Source organism: Rutidosis leptorrhynchoides, chromosome 11, assembly GCF_046630445.1.
Source record: "Rutidosis leptorrhynchoides isolate AG116_Rl617_1_P2 chromosome 11, CSIRO_AGI_Rlap_v1, whole genome shotgun sequence".
NCBI lineage: Eukaryota > Viridiplantae > Streptophyta > Magnoliopsida > Asterales > Asteraceae > Rutidosis > Rutidosis leptorrhynchoides.
The window spans coordinates 43,751,143-43,778,998 of record NC_092343.1 but is presented as its reverse complement, the minus strand read 5'-3'; the positions used below and the strand labels follow the sequence as shown (position 1 = coordinate 43,778,998).

General features: G+C 35.1%; 1 long non-coding RNA gene across 1 annotated transcript; it reads left to right on the top strand.

The window, feature by feature from the left end:
- The first annotated feature begins 60 nt into the window (after positions 1–60).
- LOC139874268 (uncharacterized) lies at positions 61–27,856 on the top strand. The gene is made up of 2 exons (XR_011767862.1): positions 61–442; positions 27,379–27,856. It is a non-coding gene; the product is annotated as an uncharacterized lncRNA (long non-coding RNA).

Sequence of the window (27,856 nt, the reverse complement as noted above, 5' to 3'; positions counted from 1 at the left end):
ACAACCATAAAATGCAAAATATAAGAAAGTTATTTCCTAACACTAAACTAGCTAGGACCACCGGGACCACTTTGTGCCATTTTATCTCTTCCTAAATTGTTGATTTGTAGAGAATGATCTTTCGTTCATGAGTGATTGGCCGCTTTCGTTCATGCATATGTAACGAACACCGATTTCAGAAGCAGTGTTAAGGCGCGACGCGCAACAGTGTGGGACAGAGGGGCTGTTTTGCAATTTAAATTAGAATTAAGTGAGGGACCAATATGCAATTTTGCATCGACATTTTTGAGGGTAAAACAGTGATTTGATTTATTTTTCATTTCCATCTTCATCTCCACCACACAAGTTCTAGTGAGAACCACACAAGTTCTAGTGAGAGAAAACTTAATATAGAGAGAGGAGGCTCTAGAGGAAGAAGATGGTGTTGATTCTTGCCCAAGAGGTAAACCCTATTTCGAATTTTATTGTTTGATTTCGAGTTTGTGTTAGGGTTTGAGTTGATGGTGGGTTGCAAACTCCATTTCCTTTGAAATTTCAGGGGTTTTGGTGTAAGTTTTGGTATGTAAACCCTAATGTGGTGGGTTTAGGGTTTGATGACGAATTTGGAAGTGATTAGTCATGACTTTGGGTGTTAGTCACTTGATAACTTGGGTTTTGGTGTTTAAATGTTCATAAGAACATGTTTGTTAGTCAAAATTGGGTGTTGACTTTAATTTTGTGTCAAAGCCATGGTTTATGTCAAGTTTCAGTGGAATAAGTACATAAGTACTTGGGATAATTGTGGAATTAGTGTTTTGAAAACATAATCACTAGCTATTAGTGATTATGAGTATTTTTGACTTGTCAAAATGTGTTATGTGCTTTTGGGTCAAATTTGGACTTGTAGAGTTTAGTGTTTGAAAGTGATTAGCGTATAATCACTTTCTCGTTTGTAGTGACCCGAACTTTTCCATGTTTATATATATTAATTGAGATTGATATTTACATGATTAAATGTTTCCAACATGTTAAGCAATCAAACTTGTTAAGACTTGATTAATTGAAATATGTTTCATATAGACAATTGACCACCCAAGTTGACCGGTGATTCACGAACGTTAAAACTTGTAAAAACTATATGATGACATATATATGGATATATATATATAGTTAACATGATACTATGATAAGTAAACATATCATTAAGTATATTAACAATGAACTACATATGTAAAAACAAGACTACTAACTTAATGATTTTTAAACGAGACATATATGTAACGATTATCGTTGTAAAGACATTTAATGTATATATATCATATTAAGATATATTCATACATGATAATATCATGATAATATAATAATTTAAAATCTCATTTGATATTATAAACATTGGGTTAACAACATTTAACAAGATCGTTAACCTAAAGGTTTCAAAACAACACTTACATGTAACGACTAACGATGACTTAACGACTCAGTTAAAATGTATATACATGTAGTGTTTTAATATGTATTTATACACTTTTGAAAGACTTCAATACACTTATCAAAATATTTCTACTTAACAAAAATGCTTACAATTACATCCTCGTTCAGTTTCATCAACAATTCTACTCGTATGCACCCGTATTCGTACTCGTACAATACACAGCTTTTAGATGTATGTACTATTGGTATATACACTCCAATGATCAGCTCTTAGCAGCCCATGTGAGTCACCTAACACATGTGGGAACCATCATTTGGCAACTAGCATGAAATATCTCATAAAATTACAAAAATATGAGTAATCATTCATGACTTATTTACATGAAAACAAAATTACATATCCTTTATATCTAATCCATACACCAACGACCAAAAACACCTACAAACACTTTCATTCTTCAATTTTCTTCATCTAATTGATCTCTCTCAAGTTCTATCTTCAAGTTCTAAGTGTTCTTCATAAATTCCAAAAGTTCTAGTTTCATAAAATCAAGAATACTTTCAAGTTTGCTAGCTCACTTCCAATCTTGTAAGGTGATCATCCAACCTCAAGAAATCTTTGTTTCTTACAGTAGGTTATCATTCTAATACAAGGTAATAATCATATTCAAACTTTGGTTCAATTTCTATAACTATAACAATCTTATTTCAAGTGATGATCTTACTTGAACTTGTTTTCGTGTCATGATTCTGCTTCAAGAACTTCGAGCCATCCAAGGATCCATTGAAGCTAGATCCATTTTTCTATTTTCCAGTAGGTTTATCCAAGGAACTTAAGGTAGTAATGATGTTCATAACATCATTCGATTCATACATATAAAGCTATCTTATTCGAAGGTTTAAACTTGTAATCACTAGAACATAGTTTAGTTAATTCTAAACTTGTTCACAAACAAAAGTTAATCCTTCTAACTTGACTTTTAAAATCAACTAAACACATGTTCTATATCTATATGATATGCTAACTTAATGATTTAAAACCTGGAAACACGAAAAACACCGTAAAACCGGATTTACGCCGTCGTAGTAACACCGCGGGCTGTTTTGGGTTAGTTAATTAAAAACTATGATAAACTTTGATTTAAAAGTTGTTATTCTGAGAAAATGATTTTTATTATGAACATGAAACTATATCCAAAAATTATGGTTAAACTCAAAGTGGAAGTATGTTTTCTAAAATGGTCATCTAGACGTCGTTCTTTCGACTGAAATGACTACCTTTACAAAAACGACTTGTAACTTATTTTTCCGACTATAAACCTATACTTTTTATGTTTAGATTCATAAAATAGAGTTCAATATGAAACCATAGCAATTTGATTCACTCAAAACGGATTTAAAATGAAGAAGTTATGGGTAAAACAAAATTGGATAATTTTTCTCATTTTAGCTACGTGAAAATTGGTAACAAATCTATTCCAACCATAACTTAATCAACTTGTATTGTATATTATGTAATCTTGAGATACCATAGACACGTATACAATGTTCCGACCTATCATGTCGACACTTCTATATATATTTCGGAACAACCATAGACACTCTATATGTGAATGTTGGAGTTAGCTATACAGGGTTGAGGTTGATTCCAAAATATATATAGTTTGAGTTGTGATCAATACTGAGATACGTATACACTGGGTCGTGGATTGATTCAAGATAATATTTATCGATTTATTTCTGTACATCTAACTGTGGACAACTAGTTGTAGGTTACTAACGAGGACAGCTGACTTAATAAACTTAAAACATCAAAATATATTAAAAGTGTTGTAAATATATTTTGAACATACTTTGATATATATGTATATATTGTTATAGGTTCGTGAATCAACCGGTGGCCAAGTCTTACTTTCCGACGAAGTAAAAATCTGTGAAAATGAGTTATAGTCCCACTTTTAAAATCTAATATTTTTGGGATGAGAATACATGCAGGTTTTATAAATGATTTACAAAATAGACACAAGTACGTGAAACTACATTCTATGGTTGAATTATCGAAATCGAATATGCCCCTTTTTATTAAGTCTGGTAATCTAAGAATTAGGGAACAGACACCCTAATTGACGCGAATCCTAAAGATAGATCTATCGGGCCCAACAAGCCCCATCCAAAGTACCGGATGCTTTAGTACTTCGAAATTTATATCATATCCGAAGGGTGTCCCGGAATGATGGGGATATTCTTATATATGCATCTTGTTAATGTCGGTTACCAGGTGTTCACCATATGAATGACTTTTATCTCTATGTATGGGATGTGTATTGAAATATGAAATCTTGTGGTCTATTATTATGATTTGATATATATAGGTTAAACCTATAACTCACCAACATTTTTGTTGACGTTTTAAGCATGTTTATTCTCAGGTGATTATTAAGAGCTTCCGCTGTCGCATACTTAAATAAGGACGAGATTTGGAGTCCATGTTTGTATGATATTGTGTAAAAACTGCATTCAAGAAACTTATTTTGTTGTAACATATTTGTATTGTAAACCATTATGTAATGGTCGTGTGTAAATAGGATATTTTAGATTATCATTATTTGATAATCTACGTAAAGCTTTTTAAACCTTTATTAATGAAATAAAGGTTATGGTTTGTTTTAAAATGAATGCAGTCTTTGAAAAACGTCTCATATAGAGGTCAAAACCTCGCAACGAAATCAATTAATATGGAACGTTTTTAATCAATAAGAACGGGACATTTCAGTTGGTATCAGAGCGTTGGTCTTAGAGAACCAGAAAATTTGCATTAGTGTGTCTTATCGAGTTTGTTAGGATGCATTAGTGAGTCTGGACTTCGACCGTGTTTTCTTTAAAAATGATTGCTTAACATTTTTGTTGGAAACTATATATTTTTAACATATGAATATTATGTGATATATTAATCTCTTATCGTGTTTGATATTATGTGATAGATGTCTACCTCTAGAACAAGTCCCATTGACTCACCTAATAATAATGAAGAGTCAAATGTAAATTGGAATGATTCGTGGACTGATTCACAAGTTCCCGAAGAGGAACCGGAAGAAGAGTCGGAACCGGAAGAAGAATCGGAACCGGAAGAAGAATCGGAACCGGAAGAAGAAATAGAACCGGTGGGGGAAATAATAAAACGGTTAAGTAAAAGAGAATCCTCAACCAACCGACCAAGGTTAATTATGGTCAATGGTGTTTCCGCCAAGGAAGCAAAATATTGGGAGGATTACCAATTCTCCGATGAATCGGATTCCGATGAGAATTCCGATGATGTTATAGAAATTACCCCAACTGAATTTAAAAAGGCAAAAGAAAATAATAAGGGAAAGGGCATAAAAATACAGAAATCTAATTCCAACCCCGATGAACTTTATATGTATCGTCAACGCCCGAAGTCCTTAAGTTGTAACAATGACCCGGGAACCTCTAAACCACCAGGTTTTTCTAAACCAATGTGGACAACGACGGCTCGTATTAGGGGAACATCATATATCCCTAGAAACTTGGCAAAACGAACCAAAACCGAAGAAGAAGAAACGAGCGAGTCGGAATAAGATAGGTGTATTCGTGTGGTGTAATATATGTAATATAGTGTTCTTATGCTTTATGATATATGTAAAAATTGCTTGTATTAATAAGTATTTTTTTATGAATCTAACTCTTGTCTATTTTACAGTTTAAAAACACAAAATGGATAGACAACCCAATATTTTAAGAGACCTACCCGGAGACATGATTGATGAAATCTTGTCTAGAGTCGGCCAGAATTCCTCGGCACAACTATTTAAGGCGAGATCAGTTTGTAAGACATTCGAAGAACGTTCCAAGAATGTCTTGGTTTATAAGAGACTTTCGTTTGAAAGATGGGGGATATCACATTGGGAAACCCATAAGTTACGATGTGTTTACTTTGACGCATATATTGCGGGGAACCCAAATGCTATTTTACGCAACGGGTTAAGAAATTATTTTGACTCAATATATCCGAATATTGGACTTCGTGATTTAGAAAAAGCGGCTAACATGCAACATAAAGAAGCATGTTATGCTTACGGATTAGTAATGTTCGCTTCTCACCAAAGTGAGAACAAGAACATCGGGCTACAACTATTAAACAAAACGTTTCCACAAGTGACGGAGTCGGTAATTGGGGTAAGAAATGAGGTTTTTAGATTATTACGGGACTGTTGGACATTACGTAACCCTCGTCCCTTTGACGACATTACAACACGCTGTCTTATCAACGGCCATAACGGTTATGTTGCACAAGACCAAGGATGGGAAGTAGTCCTAGTAAAACCAGAATGCGTGACTTGTTTCTGGACGTATGAATTACGTGTCTTTATTGCCTTTGCTGAACGACTTGTGTACTAGCTAGAATTATCTTCACAACTATCTTGTATCAAAGTTATTGTGTGCTATATTTCATGCTTTATGTAAAATAAGCGGTATTGTAAGTTTGTAAAATATTGTATAAAAGTTTGAACGCGAAATATTATTATAATCAGTTTTTCATATAGAATTGTAGTAGTTGAATTGTATATTAGCTACTAAGTATGAACTTAACGGGTAGGTACTACCCGAATTTAAACTTATAAAACGCTAATATGAAGAAAAAGCTTTTATAAATGAGTTCATATTATGCTACGAAATACTATTAACTACTCTTAATATTCTGTATGATTAACTTGTTCCATTTAACTATTTTGAAGGAAATGGCACCGACTACTCGACACACCGTGAATATGAATGAAGAGGAATTCCGTACTTTTCTAGCTTCAAACATAGCCGCAGTACAGGCTGCGCTACATACCAACAATAACCTTGGATCTAGCAGTACAGGAAATCGTGTAGGATGCACCTACAAAGAATTCACTGCCTGCAAACCTTTGGAATTTGATGGAACCGAAGGACCGATCGGATTGAAACGGTGGACCGAGAAGGTCGAATCGGTGTTTGCCATAAGTAAGTGTACTGAAGAGGACAAAGTAAAGTACGCTACGCATACCTTCACAGGTTCTGCGTTAACATGGTGGAATACCTATCTAGAGCAAGTGGGACAAGACGATGCGTACGCACTACCGTAGTCAGCATTCAAGCACTTGATGAACGAGAAGTACCGTCCCAGAACCGAGGTCAATAAGCTCAAGACAGAACTTAGAGGGTTACGAACCCAAGGATTTGATATTACCACGTACGAAAGACGATTCACAGAATTGTGCCTATTGTGTCCGGGAGCATTCGAAGATGAGGAAGAGAAGATCGACGCGTTTGTGAAAGAATTACCGGAAAGAATCCAAGAAGATATAAGTTCACACGAGCCCGCCTCCATACAACAGGCATGTAGAATGGCTCACAAACTCGTGAACCAAATTGAAGAAAGAATTAAAGAACAGACTGCTGAAGAGGCCAATGTGAAGCAAGTCAAAAGAAAGTGGGAGGAAAACGGTGATAAGAATCACCAATACAACAACAACAGCAATTACAACAATAATCGCAACAATTACCCCAACAATCGCAACATCAATCGTAACTACAACAAACGGCCCAACAACAACAACAACAACAACAGCAACTACAACAATCATCCCAACAACAATAATAACCGCAACAACAACAACAATCAGAAGCAGCTATGCCAAAGGTGTGAAAAGAATCACTCGGGGTTCTGCACCAAATTTTGCAACAAGTATAAAAGAAATGGTCATAGCGCGGCGAAGTGTGAGGTCTACGAACCAGGGGTTAATAGAACGAAAGGAACAAATGGTGTCGGAACGAGTAATGGCGGAGCAAGTAGTGTCGGAGCAAGTTATGCCAATGTAGTTTGTTATAAATGTGGAAAACCGGACCACATTATTAGAAATTGCCCGAACCAGGAGAACACGAATGGACAAGGCTGTGGAAGAGTTTTCAATATTAATGCGGCAGAGGCACAGGAAGACCCGGAGCTTGTTACGGGTACGTTTCTTATTGACAATAAATCTGCTTACATTTTATTTGATTCGGGTGCGGATAGAAGCTATATGAGTAGAGATTTTTGTGCTAAATTAAGTTGTCCATTGACGCCTTTGGATAGTAAATTTTTACTCGAATTAGCAAATGGTAAATTAATTTCAGCAGATAATATATGTCGGAATCGAGAAATTAAACTGGTTAGCGAAACATTTAAGATTGATTTGATACCAGTAGAGTTAGGGAGTTTTGATGTGATAATCGGTATGGACTGGTTGAAAGAAGTGAAAGCGGAGATCGTTTGTTACAAAAATGCAATTCGCATTATACGAGAAAAAGGAAAACCCTTAATGGTGTACGGAGAAAAGGGCAACACGAAGCTACATCTTATTAGTAATTTGAAGGCACAAAAACTAATAAGAAAAGGTTGCTATGCTGTTCTAGCACACGTCGAGAAAGTACAAACTGAAGAAAAGAGCATCAATGATGTTCCCGTCGCAAAAGAATTTCCTGATGTATTTCCGAAAGAATTACCGGGATTACCTCCACATCGATCTGTTGAATTTCAAATAGATCTTGTACCAGGAGCTGCACCAATAGCTCGTGCTCCTTACAGACTCGCACCCAGCGAGATGAAAGAACTGCAAAGCCAATTACAAGAACTTTTAGAGCGTGGTTTCATTCGACCAAGCACATCACCGTGGGGAGCTCCTGTTTTGTTTGTCAAGAAGAAAGATGGTACATTCAGGTTGTGTATCGACTACCGAGAGTTGAACAAACTTACCATCAAGAACCGCTACCCACTACTTGTAGTGACCCGAACTTTTCCATGTTTATATATATTAATTGAGATTGATGTTTACATGATTAAATGTTTCCAACATGTTAAGCAATCAAACTTGTTAAGACTTGATTAATTGAAATAGGTTTCATATAGACAATTGACCACCCAAGTTGACCGGTGATTCACGAACGTTAAAACTTGTAAAAAAAAACTATATGATGACATATATATGGTTATATATATAGTTAACATGATATTATGATAAGTAAACATATCATTAATTATATTAACAATGAACTACATATGTAAAAACAAGACTACTAACTTAATGATTTTGAAACGAGACATATATGTAACGTTTATCGTTGTAACGACATTTAATGTATATATATCATATTAAGAGATATTCGTACATCATAATATCATGATAATATAATAATTTAAAATCTCTTTTGTTATTATAAACATTGGGTTAACAACATTTAACAAGATCGTTAACCTAAAGGTTTCAAAACAACACTTACATGTAACGACTAACGATGACTTAACGACTCAGTTAAAATGTATATACATGTAGTGTTTTAATATGTATTTATACACTTTTGAAAGACTTCAATACACTTATCAAAATACTTCTACTTAACAAAAATGCTTACAATTACATTCTCGTTCAGTTTCATCAACAATTCTACTCGTATGCACCCGTATTCGTACTCGTACAATACACAGCTTTTAGATGTATGTACTATTGGTATATACACTCCAATGATCAGCTCTTAGCAGCCCTTGTGAGTCACCTAACACATGTGGGAACCATCATTTGGCAACTAGCATGAAATATCTCATAAGATTACAAAAATATGAGTAATCATTCATGACTTATTTACATGAAAACAAAATTACATATCCTTTATATCTAATCCATACACCAACGACCAAAAACACCTACAAACACTTTCATTCTTCAATTTTCTTCATCTAATTGAACTCTCTCAAGTTCTATCTTCAAGTTCTAAGTGTTCTTCATAAATTCCAAAAGTTCTAGTTTCATAAAATCAAGAATACTTTCAAGTTTGCTAGCTCACTTCCAATCTTGTAAGGTGATCATCCAACCTCAAGAAATCTTTGTTTCTTACAGTAGGTTATCATTCTAATACAAGGTAATAATCATATTCAAACTTTGGTTCAATTTCTATAACTATAACAATCTTATTTCAAGTGATGATCTTACTTGAACTTGTTTTCGTGTCATGATTTTGCTTCAAGAACTTTGAGCCATCCAAGGATCCGTTGAAGCTAGATCCATTTTTCTCTTTTCCAGTAGGTTCATCCAAGGAACTTAAGGTAGTAATGATGTTCATAACATCATTCGATTCATACATATAAAGCTATCTTATTCGAAGGTTTAAACTTGTAATCACTAGAACATAGTTTAGTTAATTCTAAACTTGTTCGCAAACAAAAGTTAATCCTTCTAACTTGACTTTTAAAATCAACTAAACACATGTTCTATATCTATATGATATGCTAACTTAATGATTTAAAACCTGGAAACACGAAAAACACCGTAAAACCGGATTTACGCCGTCGTAGTAACACCGCGGGCTGTTTTGGGTTAGTTAATTAAAAACTATGATAAACTTTGATTTAAAAGTTGTTATTCTGAGAAAATGATTTTTATTATGAACATGAAACTATATCCAAAAATTATGGTTAAACTCAAAGTGGAAGTATGTTTTCTAAAATGGTCATCTAGACGTCGTTCTTTCGACTGAAATGACTACCTTTACAAAAACGACTTGTAACTTATTTTTCCGACTAGAAACCTATACTTTTTTTGTTTAGATTCATAAAATAGAGTTCAATATGAAACCATAGCAATTTGATTCACTCAAAACGGATTTAAAATGAAGAAGTTATGGGTAAAACAAGATTGGATAATTTTTCTCATTTTAGCTACGTGAAAATTGGTAACAAATCTATTCCAACCATAACTTAATCAACTTGTATTATATATTATGTAATCTTGAGATACCATAGACACGTATACAATGTTTCGACCTATCATGTCGACACATCTATATATATTTCGGAACAACCATAGACACTCTATATGTGAATGTTGGAGTTAGCTATACAGGGTTGAGGTTGATTCCAAAATATATATAGTTTGAGTTGTGATCAATACTGAGATACGTATACACTGGGTCGTGGATTGATTCAAGATAATATTTATCGATTTATTTCTGTACATCTAACTGTGGACAACTAGTTGTAGGTTACTAACGAGGACAGCTGACTTAATAAACTTAAAACATCAAAATATATTAAAAGTGTTGTAAATATATTTTGAACATACTTTGATATATATGTATATATTGTTATAGGTTCGTGAATCAACCAGTGGCCAAGTCTTACTTCCCGACGAAGTAAAAATTTGTGAAAGTGAGTTATAGTCCCACTTTTAAAATCTAATATTTTTGGGATGAGAATACATGCAGGTTTTATAAATGATTTACAAAATAGACACAAGTACGTGAAACTACATTCTATGGTTGAATTATCGAAATCGAATATGCCCCTTTTTATTAAGTCTGGTAATCTAAGAATTAGGGAACAGACACCCTAATTGACGCGAATCCTAAAGATAGATCTATTGGGCCTAACAAACCCCATCCAAAGTACCGGATGCTTTAGTACTTCGAAATTTATATCATATCCGAAGGGTGTCCCGGAATGATGGGGATATTCTTATATATGCATCTTGTTATTGTCGGTTACCAGGTGTTCACCATATGAATGATTTTTATCTCTATGTATGGGATGTGTATTGAAATATGAAATCTTGTGGTCTATTGTTACGATTTGATATATATAGGTTAAACCTATAACTCACCAACATTTTTGTTGACGTTTTAAGCATGTTTATTCTCAGGTGATTATTAAGAGCTTCCGCTGTCGCATACTTAAATAAGGACAAGATTTGGAGTCCATGCTTGTATGATATTGTGTAAAAACTGCATTCAAGAAACTTATTTTGTTGTAACATATTTGTATTGTAAACCATTATGTAATGGTCATGTGTAAACAGGATATTTTAGATTATCATTATTTGATAATCTACGTAAAGCTTTTTAAACCTTTATTGATGAAATAAAGGTTATGGTTTGTTTAAAAATGAATGCAGTCTTTGAAAAACGTCTCATATAGAGGTCAAAACCTCGCAACGAAATCAATTAATATGGAACGTTTTTAATCAATAAGAACGGGACATTTCAGTTGGTATCCGAGCGTTGGTCTTAGAGAACCAGAAAATTTGCATTAGTGTGTCTTATCGAGTTTGTTAGGATGCATTAGTGAGTCTGGACTTCGACCGTGTTTTCTTTAAAAATGATTGCTTAACATTTTTGTTGGAAACTATATATTTTTAACATATGAATATTATGTGATATATTAATCTCTTAACGTGTTTGATATTATGTGATAGATGTCTACCTCTAGAACAAGTCCCATTGACTCACCTAATAATAATGAAGAGTCAAATGTAAATTGGAATGATTTGTGGACTGATTCACAAGTTCCCGAAGAGGAACCGGAAGAAGAGTCGGAAACGGAAGAAGAATCGGAACCGGAAGAAGAATCGGAACCGGATGAAGAAATAGAACCGGTGGGGGAAATAATAAAACGGTTAAGTAAAAGAAAATCCTCAACCAACCGACCAAAGTTAATTATGGTCAATGGTGTTTCCGCCAAGGAAGCAAAATATTGGGAGGATTACCAATTCTCCGATGAATCGGATTCCAACGAGAATTCCGATGATGTTATAGAAATTACCCCAACTGAATTTAAAAAGGCAAAAGAAAATAATAAGGGAAAGGGCATAAAAATAGAGAAATCTAATTCCAACCCCGATGAACTTTATATGTATCGTCAACCCCCGAAGTCCTTAAGTTGTAACAATGACCCGGGAACCTCTAAACCACCAGGTTTTTCTAAACCAATGTGGACAACGACGGCTCGTATTAGGGGAACATCATATATCCCTAGAAACTTGGCAAAACGAACCAAAACCGAAGAAGAAGAAACGAGCGAGTCGGAATAAGATAGTTGTATTCGTGTGGTGTAATATATGGAATATAGTGTTCTTATGCTTTATGATATATGTAAAAATTGCTTGTATTAATAAGTATTTTTTTATGAATCTAACTCTTGTCTATTTTACAGTTTAAAAACACAAAATGGATAGACAACCCAATATTTTAAGAGACCTACCCGGAGACATGATTGATGAAATCTTGTCTAGAGTCGGCCAGAATTCTTCGGCACAACTATTTAAGGCGAGATCAGTTTGTAAGACATTCGAAGAACGTTCCAAGAATGTCTTGGTTTATAAGAGACTTTCGTTTGAAAGATGGGGGATATCACATTGGGAAACCCATAAGTTACGATGTGTTTACTTTGACGCATATATTGCGGGGAACCCAAATGCTATTTTACGCAACGGGTTAAGAAATTATTTTGACTCAATATATCCGAATATTGGACTTCGTGATTTAGAAAAAGCGGCTAACATGCAACATAAAGAAGCATGTTATGCTTACGGATTAGTAATGTTCGCTTCTCACCAAAGTGAGAACAAGAACATCGGGCTACAACTATTAAACAAAACGTTTCCACAAGTGACGGAGTCGGTAATTGGGGTAAGAAATGAGGTTTTTAGATTATTACGGGACTGTTGGACATTACGTAACCCTCGTCCCTTTGATGACGTTACAACACGCTGTCTTATCAACGGCCATAACGGTTATGTTGCACAAGACCAAGGATGGGAAGTAGTCCTAGTAAAACCAGAATGCATGACTTGTTTCTGGACGTATGAATTACGTGTCTTTATTGCCTTTGCTGAACGACTTGTGTACTAGCTAGAATTGTCTTCACAACTATCTTGTATCAAAGTTATTGTGTGCTATATTTCATGCTTTATGTAAAATAAGCGGTATTGTAAGTTTGTAAAATATTGTATAAAAGTTTGAACGCGAAATATTATTATAATCAGTTTTTCATATAGAATTGTAGTAGTTGAATTGTATATTAGCTACTAAGTATGAACTTAACGGGTAGGTACTACCCGAATTTAAACTTATAAAACGCTAATATGAAGAAAAAGCTTTTATAAATGAGTTCATATTATGCTACGAAATACTATTAACTACTCTTAATATTCTGTATGATTAACTTGTTCCATTTAACTATTTTGAAGGAAATGGCACCGACTACTCGACACACCGTGAATATGAATGAAGAGGAATTCCGTACTTTTCTAGCTTCAAACATAGCCGCAGTACAGGCTGCGCTACATACCAACAATAACCTTGGATCTAGCAGTACAGGAAATCGTGTAGGATGCACCTACAAAGAATTCACTGCCTGCAAACCTTTGGAATTTGATGGAACCGAAGGACCGATCGGATTGAAACGGTGGACCGAGAAGGTTGAATCGGTGTTTGCCATAAGTAAGTGTACTGAAGAGGACAAAGTGAAGTACGCTACGCATACCTTCACAGGTTCTGCGTTAACATGGTGGAATACCTATCTAGAGCAAGTGGGACAAGATGATGCGTACGCACTACCGTGGTCAGCATTCAAGCACTTGATGAACGAGAAGTACCGTCCCAGAACCGAGGTCAATAAGCTCAAGACAGAACTTAGAGGGTTACGAACCCAAGGATTTGATATTACCACGTACGAAAGACGATTCACAGAATTGTGCCTATTGTGTCCGGGAGCATTCGAAGATGAGGAAGAGAAGATCGACGCGTTTGTGAAAGGATTACCGGAAAGAATCCAAGAAGATATAAGTTCACACGAGCCCGCCTCCATACAACAGGCATGTAGAATGGCTCACAAACTAGTGAACCAGATTGAAGAAAGAATTAAAGAACAGACTGCTGAAGAGGCCAATGTGAAGCAAGTCAAAAGAAAGTGGGAGGAAAACGGTGATAAGAATCACCAATACAACAACAACAGCAATTACAACAATAATCGCAACAATTATCCCAACAATCGCAACATCAATCGCAACTACAATAAACGGCCCAACAACAACAACAACAACAACAACAGCAACTACAACAATTATCTCAACAACAATAATAACCGCAACAACAACAACAATCAGAAGCAACTATGCCAAAGGTGTGAAAAGAATCACTCGGGGTTCTGCACCAAATTTTGCAACAAGTGTAAAAGAAATGGTCATAGCGCGGCGAAGTGTGAGGTCTACGGACCAGGGGTTAATAGAACGAAAGGAACAAATGGTGTCGGAACGAGTAATGGAGGAGCAAGTAGTGTCGGAGCAAGTTATGCCAATGTAGTTTGTTATAAATGTGGAAAACCAGGCCACATTATTAGAAATTGCCCGAACCAGGAGAACACGAATGGACAAGGCCGTGGAAGAGTTTTCAATATTAATGCGGTAGAGGCACAGGAAGACCCGGAGCTTGTTACGGGTACGTTTCTTATTGACAATAAATCTGCTTACGTTTTATTTGATTCGGGTGCGGATAGAAGCTATATGAGTAGAGATTTTTGTGCTAAATTAAGTTGTCCATTGACGCCTTTGGATAGTAAATTTTTACTCGAATTAGCAAATGGTAAATTAATTTCAGCAGATAATATATGTCGGAATCGAGAAATTAAACTGGTTAGCGAAACATTTAAGATTGATTTGATACCAGTAGAGTTAGGGAGTTTTGATGTGATAATCGGTATGGACTGGTTGAAAGAAGTGAAAGCGGAGATCGTTTGTTACAAAAATGCAATTCGCATTATACGAGAAAAAGGAAAACCCTTAATGGTGTACGGAGAAAAGGGCAACACGAAGCTACATCTTATTAGTAATTTGAAGGCACAAAAACTAATAAGAAAAGGTTGCTATGCTGTTCTAGCACACGTCGAGAAAGTACAAACTGAAGAAAAGAGCATCAATGATGTTCCCATTGCAAAAGAATTTCCCGATGTATTTCCGAAAGAATTACCGGGATTACCCCCACATCGATCCGTTGAATTTCAAATAGATCTTGTACCAGGAGCTGCACCAATAGCTCGTGCTCCTTACAGACTCGCACCCAGCGAGATGAAAGAACTGCAAAGCCAATTACAAGAACTTTTAGAGCGTGGTTTCATTCGACCAAGCACATCACCGTGGGGAGCTCCTGTTTTGTTTGTCAAGAAGAAAGATGGTACATTCAGGTTGTGTATCGACTACCGAGAGTTGAACAAACTTACCATCAAGAACCGCTACCCACTACCGAGAATCGACGACTTATTTGATCAACTACAAGGCTCGTCTGTTTATTCAAAGATTGACTTACGTTCCGGGTATCATCAAATGCGGGTGAAAGAAGATGATATTCCAAAGACTGCTTTCAAAACACGTTACGGTCATTACGAGTTTATGGTCATGCCGTTTGGTTTAACTAATGCACCAGCTGTGTTCATGGACCTTATGAACCGAGTGTGTGGACCATACCTTGACAAGTTTGTCATTGTTTTCATTGATGACATACTTATTTACTCAAAGAATGACCAAGAACACGGTGAACATTTGAGAAAGGTGTTAGAAGTATTGAGGAAGGAAGAATTGTACGCTAAGTTTTCAAAGTGTGCATTTTGGTTGGAAGAAGTTCAATTCCTCGGTCACATAGTGAACAAAGAAGGTATTAAGGTGGATCCGGCAAAGATAGAAACTGTTGAAAAGTGGGAAACCCCGAAAACTCCGAAACACATACGCCAGTTTTTAGGACTAGCTGGTTACTACAGAAGGTTCATCCAAGACTTTTCCAGAATAGCAAAACCCTTGACTGCATTAACGCATAAAGGGAAGAAATTTGAATGGAATGATGAACAAGAGAAAGCGTTTCAGTTATTGAAGAAAAAGCTAACTACGGCACCTATATTGTCATTGCCTGAAGGGAATGATGATTTTGTGATTTATTGTGACGCATCAAAGCAAGGTCTCGGTTGTGTATTAATGCAACGAACGAAGGTGATTGCTTATGCGTCTAGACAATTGAAGATTCACGAACAAAATTATACGACGCATGATTTGGAATTAGGCGCGGTTGTTTTTGCATTAAAGACTTGGAGGCACTACTTATATGGGGTCAAAAGTATTATATATACCGACCATAAAAGTCTTCAACACATATTTAATCAGAAACAACTGAATATGAGGCAGCGTAGGTGGATTGAATTATTGAATGATTACGATTTTGAGATTCGTTACCACCCGGGGAAGGCAAATGTGGTAGCCGATGCCTTGAGTAGGAAGGATAGAGAACCCATTCGAGTAAAATCTATGAATATAATGATTCATAATAACATTACTACTCAAATAAAGGAGGCGCAACAAGGAGTTTTAAAAGAGGGAAATTTAAAGGATGAAATACCCAAAGGATCGGAGAAGCATCTTAATATTCGGGAAGACGGAACCCGGTATAGGGCTGAAAGGATTTGGGTACCAAAATTTGGAGATATGAGAGAAATGGTACTTAGAGAAGCTCATAAAACCAGATACTCAATACATCCTGGAACGGGGAAGATGTACAAGGATCTCAAGAAACATTTTTGGTGGCCGGGTATGAAAGCCGATGTTGCTAAATACGTAGGAGAATGTTTGACGTGTTCTAAGGTCAAAGCTGAGCATCAGAAACCATCAGGTCTACTTCAACAACCCGAAATCCCGGAATGGAAATGGGAAAACATTACCATGGATTTCATCACTAAATTGCCAAGGACTGCAAGTGGTTTTGATACTATTTGGGTAATAGTTGATCGTCTCACCAAATCAGCACACTTCCTACCAATAAGAGAAGATGACAAGATGGAGAAGTTAGCACGACTGTATTTGAAGGAAGTCGTCTCCAGACATGGAATACCAATCTCTATTATCTCTGATAGGGATGGCAGATTTATTTCAAGATTCTGGCAGACATTACAGCAAGCATTAGGAACTCGTCTAGACATGAGTACTGCCTATCATCCACAAACTGATGGGCAGAGTGAAAGGACGATACAAACGCTTGAAGACATGCTACGAGCATGTGTTATTGATTTCGGAAACAGTTGGGATCGACATCTACCGTTAGCAGAATTTTCCTACAACAACAGCTACCATTCAAGCATTGAGATGGCGCCGTTTGAAGCACTTTATGGTAGAAAGTGCAGGTCTCCAATTTGTTGGAGTGAGGTGGGGGATAGACAGATTACGGGTCCGGAGATTATACAAGAAACTACCGAGAAGATCATCCAAATTCAACAACGGTTGAAAACCGCCCAAAGTCGACAAAAGAGCTACGCTGACATTAAAAGAAAAGATATAGAATTTGAAATTGGAGAGATGGTCATGCTTAAAGTTTCACCTTGGAAAGGCGTTGTTCGATTTGGTAAACGAGGGAAATTAAATCCAAGGTATATTGGACCATTCAAGATTATTGATCGTGTCGGACCAGTAGCTTACCGACTTGAGTTACCTCAACAACTCGCGGCTGTACATAACACTTTCCACGTCTCGAATTTGAAGAAATGTTTTGCTAAAGAAGATCTCACTATTCCGTTAGATGAAATCCAAATCAACGAAAAACTCCAATTCATCGAAGAACCCGTCGAAATAATGGATCGTGAGGTTAAAAGACTTAAGCAAAACAAGATACCAATTGTTAAGGTTCGATGGAATGCTCGTAGAGGACCCGAGTTCACCTGGGAGCGTGAAGATCAGATGAAGAATAAATACCCGCATCTATTTCCAGAAGATTCGTCAACACCTTCAACAGCTTAAAATTTCGGGACGAAATTTATTTAACGGGTAGGTACTGTAGTGACCCGAACTTTTCCATGTTTATATATATTAATTGAGATTGATGTTTACATGATTAAATGTTTCCAACATGTTAAGCAATCAAACTTGTTAAGACTTGATTAATTGAAATAGGTTTCATATAGACAATTGACCACCCAAGTTGACCGGTGATTCACGAACGTTAAAACTTGTAAAAAAAAAACTATATGATGACATATATATGGTTATATATATAGTTAACATGATATTATGATAAGTAAACATATCATTAATTATATTAACAATGAACTACATATGTAAAAACAAGACTACTAACTTAATGATTTTGAAACGAGACATATATGTAACGTTTATCGTTGTAACGACATTTAATGTATATATATATCATATTAAGAGATATTCGTACATCATAATATCATGATAATATAATAATTTAAAATCTCTTTTGTTATTATAAACATTGGGTTAACAACATTTAACAAGATCGTTAACCTAAAGGTTTCAAAACAACACTTACATGTAACGACTAACGATGACTTAACGACTCAGTTAAAATGTATATACATGTAGTGTTTTAATATGTATTTATACACTTTTGAAAGACTTCAATACACTTATCAAAATACTTCTACTTAACAAAAATGCTTACAATTACATTCTCGTTCAGTTTCATCAACAATTCTACTCGTATGCACCCGTATTCGTACTCGTACAATACACAGCTTTTAGATGTATGTACTATTGGTATATACACTCCAATGATCAGCTCTTAGCAGCCCTTGTGAGTCACCTAACACATGTGGGAACCATCATTTGGCAACTAGCATGAAATATCTCATAAGATTACAAAAATATGAGTAATCATTCATGACTTATTTACATGAAAACAAAATTACATATCCTTTATATCTAATCCATACACCAACGACCAAAAACACCTACAAACACTTTCATTCTTCAATTTTCTTCATCTAATTGAACTCTCTCAAGTTCTATCTTCAAGTTCTAAGTGTTCTTCATAAATTCCAAAAGTTCTAGTTTCATAAAATCAAGAATACTTTCAAGTTTGCTAGCTCACTTCCAATCTTGTAAGGTGATCATCCAACCTCAAGAAATCTTTGTTTCTTACAGTAGGTTATCATTCTAATACAAGGTAATAATCATATTCAAACTTTGGTTCAATTTCTATAACTATAACAATCTTATTTCAAGTGATGATCTTACTTGAACTTGTTTTCGTGTCATGATTTTGCTTCAAGAACTTTGAGCCATCCAAGGATCCGTTGAAGCTAGATCCATTTTTCTCTTTTCCAGTAGGTTCATCCAAGGAACTTAAGGTAGTAATGATGTTCATAACATCATTCGATTCATACATATAAAGCTATCTTATTCGAAGGTTTAAACTTGTAATCACTAGAACATAGTTTAGTTAATTCTAAACTTGTTCGCAAACAAAAGTTAATCCTTCTAACTTGACTTTTAAAATCAACTAAACACATGTTCTATATCTATATGATATGCTAACTTAATGATTTAAAACCTGGAAACACGAAAAACACCGTAAAACCGGATTTACGCCGTCGTAGTAACACCGCGGGCTGTTTTGGGTTAGTTAATTAAAAACTATGATAAACTTTGATTTAAAAGTTGTTATTCTGAGAAAATGATTTTTATTATGAACATGAAACTATATCCAAAAATTATGGTTAAACTCAAAGTGGAAGTATGTTTTCTAAAATGGTCATCTAGACGTCGTTCTTTCGACTGAAATGACTACCTTTACAAAAACGACTTGTAACTTATTTTTCCGACTAGAAACCTATACTTTTTTTGTTTAGATTCATAAAATAGAGTTCAATATGAAACCATAGCAATTTGATTCACTCAAAACGGATTTAAAATGAAGAAGTTATGGGTAAAACAAGATTGGATAATTTTTCTCATTTTAGCTACGTGAAAATTGGTAACAAATCTATTCCAACCATAACTTAATCAACTTGTATTATATATTATGTAATCTTGAGATACCATAGACACGTATACAATGTTTCGACCTATCATGTCGACACATCTATATATATTTCGGAACAACCATAGACACTCTATATGTGAATGTTGGAGTTAGCTATACAGGGTTGAGGTTGATTCCAAAATATATATAGTTTGAGTTGTGATCAATACTGAGATACGTATACACTGGGTCGTGGATTGATTCAAGATAATATTTATCGATTTATTTCTGTACATCTAACTGTGGACAACTAGTTGTAGGTTACTAACGAGGACAGCTGACTTAATAAACTTAAAACATCAAAATATATTAAAAGTGTTGTAAATATATTTTGAACATACTTTGATATATATGTATATATTGTTATAGGTTCGTGAATCAACCAGTGGCCAAGTCTTACTTCCCGACGAAGTAAAAATTTGTGAAAGTGAGTTATAGTCCCACTTTTAAAATCTAATATTTTTGGGATGAGAATACATGCAGGTTTTATAAATGATTTACAAAATAGACACAAGTACGTGAAACTACATTCTATGGTTGAATTATCGAAATCGAATATGCCCCTTTTTATTAAGTCTGGTAATCTAAGAATTAGGGAACAGACACCCTAATTGACGCGAATCCTAAAGATAGATCTATTGGGCCTAACAAACCCCATCCAAAGTACCGGATGCTTTAGTACTTCGAAATTTATATCATATCCGAAGGGTGTCCCGGAATGATGGGGATATTCTTATATATGCATCTTGTTATTGTCGGTTACCAGGTGTTCACCATATGAATGATTTTTATCTCTATGTATGGGATGTGTATTGAAATATGAAATCTTGTGGTCTATTGTTACGATTTGATATATATAGGTTAAACCTATAACTCACCAACATTTTTGTTGACGTTTTAAGCATGTTTATTCTCAGGTGATTATTAAGAGCTTCCGCTGTCGCATACTTAAATAAGGACAAGATTTGGAGTCCATGCTTGTATGATATTGTGTAAAAACTGCATTCAAGAAACTTATTTTGTTGTAACATATTTGTATTGTAAACCATTATGTAATGGTCATGTGTAAACAGGATATTTTAGATTATCATTATTTGATAATCTACGTAAAGCTTTTTAAACCTTTATTGATGAAATAAAGGTTATGGTTTGTTTAAAAATGAATGCAGTCTTTGAAAAACGTCTCATATAGAGGTCAAAACCTCGCAACGAAATCAATTAATATGGAACGTTTTTAATCAATAAGAACGGGACATTTCACTACTGAGAATCGACGACTTATTTGATCAACTACAAGGCTCGTCTGTTTATTCAAAGATTGACTTACGTTCCGGGTATCATCAAATGCGGGTGAAAGAAGATGATATTCCAAAGACTGCTTTCAGAACACGTTACGGTCATTACGAGTTTATGGTCATGCCGTTTGGTTTAACTAATGCACCAGCTGTGTTCATGGACCTTATGAACCGAGTGTGTGGACCATACCTTGACAAGTTTGTCATTGTTTTCATTGATGACATACTTATTTACTCAAAGAATGACCAAGAACACGGTGAACATTTGAGAAAGGTGTTAGAAGTATTGAGGAAGGAAGAATTGTACGCTAAGTTTTCAAAGTGTGCATTTTGGTTGGAAGAAGTTCAATTCCTCGGTCACATAGTGAACAAAGAAGGTATTAAGGTGGATCCGGCAAAGATAGAAACTGTTGAAAAGTGGGAAACCCCGAAAACTCCGAAACACATACGCCAGTTTTTAGGACTAGCTGGTTACTACAGAAGGTTCATCCAAGACTTTTCCAGAATAGCAAAACCCTTGACTGCATTAACGCATAAAGGGAAGAAATTTGAATGGAATGATGAACAAGAGAAAGCGTTTCAGTTATTGAAGAAAAAGCTAACTACGGCACCTATATTGTCATTGCCTGAAGGGAATGATGATTTTGTGATTTATTGTGACGCATCAAAGCAAGGTCTCGGTTGTGTATTAATGCAACGAACGAAGGTGATTGCTTATGCGTCTAGACAATTGAAGATTCACGAACAAAATTATACGACGCATGATTTGGAATTAGGAGCGGTTGTTTTTGCATTAAAGACTTGGAGGCACTACTTATATGGGGTCAAAAGTATTATATATACCGACCACAAAAGTCTTCAACACATATTTAATCAGAAACAACTGAATATGAGGCAGCGTAGGTGGATTGAATTATTGAATGATTACGACTTTGAGATTCGTTACCACCCGGGGAAGACAAATGTGGTAGCCGATGCCTTGAGCAGGAAGGACAGAGAACCCATTCGAGTAAAATCTATGAATATAATGATTCATAATAACCTTACTACTCAAATAAAGGAGGCGCAACAAGGAGTTTTAAAAGAGGGAAATTTAAAGGATGAAATACCCAAAGGATCGGAGAAGCATCTTAATATTCGGGAAGACGGAACCCGGTATAGGGCTGAAAGGATTTGGGTACCAAAATTTGGAGATATGAGAGAAATGGTACTTAGAGAAGCTCATAAAACCAGATACTCAATACATCCTGGAACGGGGAAGATGTACAAGGATCTCAAGAAACATTTTTGGTGGCCGGGTATGAAAGCCGATGTTGCTAAATACGTAGGAGAATGTTTGACGTGTTCTAAGGTCAAGGCTGAGCATCAGAAACCATCAGGTCTACTTCAACAACCCGAAATCCCGGAATGGAAATGGGAAAACATTACCATGGATTTCATCACTAAATTGCCAAGGACTGCAAGTGGTTTTGATACTATTTGGGTAATAGTTGACCGTCTCACCAAATCAGCACACTTCTTTCCAATAAGAGAAGATGACAAGATGGAGAAGTTAGCACGACTGTATTTGAAGGAAGTCATCTCCAGACATGGAATACCAATCTCTATTATCTCTGATAGGGATGGCAGATTTATTTCAAGATTCTGGCAGACATTACAGCAAGCATTAGGAACTCGTCTAGACATGAGTACTGCCTATCATCCACAAACTGATGGGCAGAGCAAAAGGATGATATAAACGCTTGAAGACATGCTACGAGCATGTGTTATTGATTTCAGAAACAGTTGGGATCGACATCTACCGTTAGCAGAATTTTCCTACAACAACAGCTACCATTCAAGCATTGAGATGGCGCCGTTTGAAGCACTTTATGGTAGAAAGTGCAGGTCTCCGATTTGTTGGAGTGAAGTGGGGGATAGACAGATTACGGGTCCGGAGATTATACAAGAAACTACCGAGAAGATCATCCAAATTCAACAACGGTTGAAAACCACCCAAAGTCGACAAAAGAGCTACGCTGACATTAAAAGAAAAGATATAGGATTTGAAATTGGAGAGATGGTCATGCTTAAAGTTGCACCTTGGAAAGGCGTTGTTCGATTTGGTAAACGAGGGAAATTAAATCCAAGGTATATTGGACCATTCAAGATTATTGATCGTATCGGACCAGTAGCTTACCGACTAGAGTTACCTCAACAACTCGCGGCTGTACATAACACTTTCCACGTCTCGAATTTAAAGAAATGTTTTGCTAAAGAAGATCTCACTATTCCGTTAGATGAAATCCAAATCAACGAAAAACTTCAATTCATCGAAGAACCCGTCGAAATAATGGATCGTGAGGTTAAAAGACTTAAGCAAAACAAGATACCAATTGTTAAGGTTCGATGGAATGCTCGTAGAGGACCCGAGTTTACCTGGGAGCGTGAAGATCAGATGAAGAAGAAATACCCGCATCTATTTCCAGAAGATTCGTCAACACCTTCAACAGCTTAAAATTTCGGGACGAAATTTATTTAACGGGTAGGTACTGTAGTGACCCGAACTTTTCCATGTTTATATATATTAATTGAGATTGATATTTACATGATTAAATGTTTCCAACATGTTAAGCAATCAAACTTGTTAAGACTTGATTAATTGAAATATGTTTCATATAGACAATTGACCACCCAAGTTGACCGGTGATTCACGAACGTTAAAACTTGTAAAAACTATATGATGACATATATATGGATATATATATAGTTAACATGATACTATGATAAGTAAACATATCATTAAGTATATTAACAATGAACTACATATGTAAAAACAAGACTACTAACTTAATGATTTTTAAACGAGACATATATGTTACGATTATCGTTGTAAAGACATTTAATGTATATATATCATATTAAGATATATTCATACATGATAATATCATGATAATATAATAATTTAAAATCTCATTTGATATTATAAACATTGGGTTAACAACATTTAACAAGATCGTTAACCTAAAGGTTTCAAAACAACACTTACATGTAACGACTAACGATGACTTAACGACTCAGTTAAAATGTATATACATGTAGTGTTTTAATATGTATTTATACACTTTTGAAAGACTTCAATACACTTATCAAAATACTTCTACTTAACAAAAATGCTTACAATTACATCCTCGTTCAGTTTCATCAACAATTCTACTCGTATGCACCCGTATTCGTACTCGTACAATACACAGCTTTTAGATGTATGTACTATTGGTATATACACTCCAATGATCAGCTCTTAGCAGCCCATGTGAGTCACCTAACACATGTGGGAACCATCATTTGTCAACTAGCATGAAATATCTCATAAAATTACAAAAATATGAGTAATCATTCATGACTTATTTACATGAAAACAAAATTACATATCCTTTATATCTAATCCATACACCAACGACCAAAAACACCTACAAACACTTTCATTCTTCAATTTTCTTCATCTAATTGATCTCTCTCAAGTTCTATCTTCAAGTTCTAAGTGTTCTTCATAAATTTCAAAAGTTCTAGTTTCATAAAATCAAGAATACTTTCAAGTTTGCTAGCTCACTTCCAATCTTGTAAGGTGATCATCCAACCTCAAGAAATCTTTGTTTCTTACAGTAGGTTATCATTCTAATACAAGGTAATAATCATATTCAAACTTTGGTTCAATTTCTATAACTATAACAATCTTATTTCAAGTGATGATCTTACTTGAACTTGTTTTCGTGTCATGATTCTGCTTCAAGAACTTCGAGCCATCCAAGGATCCATTGAAGCTAGATCCATTTTTCTCTTTTCCAGTAGGTTTATCCAAGGAACTTAAGGTAGTAATGATGTTCATAACATCATTCGATTCATACATATAAAGCTATCTTATTCGAAGGTTTAAACTTGTAATCACTAGAACATAGTTTAGTTAATTCTAAACTTGTTCGCAAAAAAAAGTTAATCCTTCTAACTTGACTTTTAAAATCAACTAAACACATGTTCTATATCTATATGATATGCTAACTTAATGATTTAAAACCTGGAAACACGAAAAACACCGTAAAACCGGATTTACGCCGTCGTAGTAACACCGCGGGCTGTTTTGGGTTAGTTAATTAAAAACTATGATAAACTTTGATTTAAAAGTTGTTATTCTGAGAAAATGATTTTTATTATGAACATGAAACTATATCCAAAAATTATGGTTAAACTCAAAGTGGAAGTATGTTTTCTAAAATGGTCATCTAGACGTCGTTCTTTCGACTGAAATGACTACCTTTACAAAAACGACTTGTAACTTATTTTTCCGACTATAAACCTATACTTTTTCTGTTTAGATTCATAAAATAGAGTTCAATATGAAACCATAGCAATTTGATTCACTCAAAACGGATTTAAAATGAAGAAGTTATGGGTAAAACAAAATTGGATAATTTTTCTCATTTTAGCTACGTGAAAATTGGTAACAAATCTATTCCAACCATAACTTAATCAACTTGTATTGTATATTATGTAATCTTGAGATACCATAGACACGTATACAATGTTTCGACCTATCATGTCGACACTTCTATATATATTTCGGAACAACCATAGACACTCTATATGTGAATGTTGGAGTTAGCTATACAGGGTTGAGGTTGATTCCAAAATATATATAGTTTGAGTTGTGATCAATACTGAGATACGTATACACTGGGTCGTGGATTGATTCAAGATAATATTTACCGATTTATTTCTGTACATCTAACTGTGGACAACTAGTTGTAGGTTACTAACGAGGACAGCTGACTTAATAAACTTAAAACATCAAAATATATTAAAAGTGTTGTAAATATATTTTGAACATACTTTGATATATATGTATATATTGTTATAGGTTCGTGAATCAACCAGTGGCCAAGTCTTACTTCCCGACGAAGTAAAAATCTGTGAAAGTGAGTTATAGTCCCACTTTTAAAATCTAATATTTTTGGGATGAGAATACATGCAGGTTTTATAAATGATTTACAAAATAGACACAAGTACGTGAAACTACATTCTATGGTTGAATTATCGAAATCGAATATGCCCCTTTTTATTAAGTCTGGTAATCTAAGAATTAGGGAACAGACACCCTAATTGACGCGAATCCTAAAGATAGATCTATCGGGCCCAACAAGCCCCATCCAAAGTACCGGATGCTTTAGTACTTCGAAATTTATATCATATCCGAAGGGTGTCCCGGAATGATGGGGATATTCTTATATATGCATCTTGTTAATGTCGGTTACCAGGTGTTCACCATATGAATGACTTTTATCTCTATGTATGGGATGTGTATTGAAATATGAAATCTTGTGGTCTATTATTATGATTTGATATATATAGGTTAAACCTATAACTCACCAACATTTTTGTTGACGTTTTAAGCATGTTTATTCTCAGGTGATTATTAAGAGCTTCCGCTGTCGCATACTTAAATAAGGACGAGATTTGGAGTCCATGTTTGTTTGATATTGTGTAAAAACTGCATTCAAGAAACTTATTTTGTTGTAACATATTTGTATTGTAAACCATTATGTAATGGTCGTGTGTAAACAGGATATTTTAGATTATCATTATTTGATAATCTACGTAAAGCTTTTTAAACCTTTATTGATGAAATAAAGGTTATGGTTTGTTTTAAAATGAATGCAGTCTTTGAAAAACGTCTCATATAGAGGTCAAAACCTCGCAACGAAATCAATTAATATGGAACGTTTTTAATCAATAAGAACGGGACATTTCATCGTTGATAATCGTTGAGGATTGACCTATGATAGTCTTTTTGGGTCAAGTACAATAGATGTTAGAATGTACTTGTTTGTGTGGGTTAGAATTGTCGCCCGTAGTGGTAATTTGGTTGTTTTCATTAAGTGTCTAAATGTGCGGGTCTTTGGCGAGCAAGGTGTAATACATTGGTTATGGGGTTGTTTGTCGCATTCTCTTATACAAAATGAGTTTTATGTGTTGTATGCCTATGTGTATATAGGTGATTACTTGCTCGGATGCGATGACGGTGGTTGTACATACATGGCTTATGCATGCTTACCAAGGTGAGTGAGATAATTATATGTGTATATATATAATTTATTTGTTTGTGTGTGGGATGTGGTTTAGTGATTTCCGGCGTGAGATTTCACTAGAGTGTTATCCATGTACATGATTCGCTCAAGTTCGTGCGTTCTGAGACCACATCGTGTGTTATGGTGAATATCGTGCGTTCGTATCACCATAACATGTGCGTAACAGGTGGGTGTGGCCAATTTCATTGGTCACTTTATTTCGTGGTTCGACACCACCTATGGAGTTAGTGTTACATCGTGCGTTCGTGTACACTAGCGGTCATTGCGAGTACCATCCCCGTGTTTGTGTGAATATGGATCCATATTGTTAATGTTATGTATTGTTATTGTTATGCATATCATTGTTATTGTGGTTATATGCTAGTGTGACACTTATGTGCTTGA